This window comes from Uloborus diversus, chromosome 7 (assembly GCF_026930045.1).
Source record: "Uloborus diversus isolate 005 chromosome 7, Udiv.v.3.1, whole genome shotgun sequence".
In the NCBI taxonomy this organism is placed as follows: Eukaryota; Metazoa; Arthropoda; class Arachnida; order Araneae; family Uloboridae; genus Uloborus; species Uloborus diversus.
The window spans coordinates 9,475,999-9,477,443 of record NC_072737.1 but is presented as its reverse complement, the minus strand read 5'-3'; positions in this window follow the sequence as shown (position 1 = coordinate 9,477,443).

Genomic DNA, 1,445 nt, shown 5'->3' with positions numbered 1-1,445 from the left:
GGCCATAATCTATAAAAGTACGGAAGTAAAAAATACAGTGAAATCTCATCACAACGAATACCAATACAAGTAATTACCGTTTCAACGAAATAAAATTTTTCATCCCCGATTTAGTTTCCATTAAGGTGCTTGCATTCCATTACAGCAAAATTCCCTCTACAACGAACAAGATTATCAAACTCTTCAAGGTCGTTGTAGTGGAATTTCACTGCATTTGTAATGATTCAGTTCACAAAAGTTTATTTTGGACTAAAGTTTGTCACAATCACGAAAAAGATGTGAATTGTAATGGTTTGATTTATTTCAGCCAACTGAAACATGTGACTTACTCATCACCAATTGCAAATATGCAATATGTTCTCACTTTTAAACACTCATTGGAATACAACTAGTGCAGAAATAAGGGTCTCTCAGGTCATTAAAAAACTTTGAACGCTGGTTCGTGGATCAATTTGTTTGAACGGTTGTGACATTTTTAAGTATACAGCGTGTTCCTGTTTAAGGGGTCTTCAAAATTTTCAATTTTCGGGAAAAAATATATGTTATGCATAATTTAATTCTGAACAATTTGATACCTTATTTATTACCATACGCAAAAAACTTTTCAAGTTATCGTGACAATGCGTAAACTTTCCCCATAGAGATTTATGTTTACAGCAGTTGTTTAATCCTCTTTTTCTCAAGTGCCGGTTTCTCGTTTTGCGCGCATGATATCTTCGAAAGTTTCTTATGTATTTCCGTAAAACTTTTCATGCGTGTTTGTCTGGCTTATTTTTATGATCTGAACCTAAATTTTAACTAAAAATAAAAGTTAATATTAAAAAAAATAAATATTTTCCCCCAAAATTTTGGAAAATTTTGACATTACCTTATAAAATTTCAAAAAAAAAAATTAAATCATTTAAAAAAAAAAAAAAATAAATTTAGAGGTTCAGATTATAAAAATAAACCGGAAAAGCATGCACAAAAAGTTTTACGGAAATATATAAGAAATTTTTTGAGATATCATGCGCGCAAAATGAGAAACCCGAGAAAACGCAACCCGAGAAAAAGAGGCTTAAACAGCTGCTCTTAACATAAATCTCTATGGGGAAAGTATACGCATTCACGATAACTTGAAAAGTTTTTTGCGTATGGTAATAAATAAGGTATCAAATTGTTCAGAATTAAATTATGCATAACATATATTTTTTCCCGAAAATTGAAAATTTTGAAGGTTAAGAGACCTTAGACCCCTTAACTTGCATGCCCTCTATTTTCTCAGCCATTACTCCTTGATGCATACTTTCTATTACAATAAAAAATTATTAAATAAAAACAAAAAACCCGACTGCGTAAAAACCAAAAAAAAAAAAAAAACTAAACAGAAAAATGTATAAGCCCAGTAGTTCAGAATGTTATTAAGTACTACTAAATAACTACACCGTTGAAATAGTTTTATAACC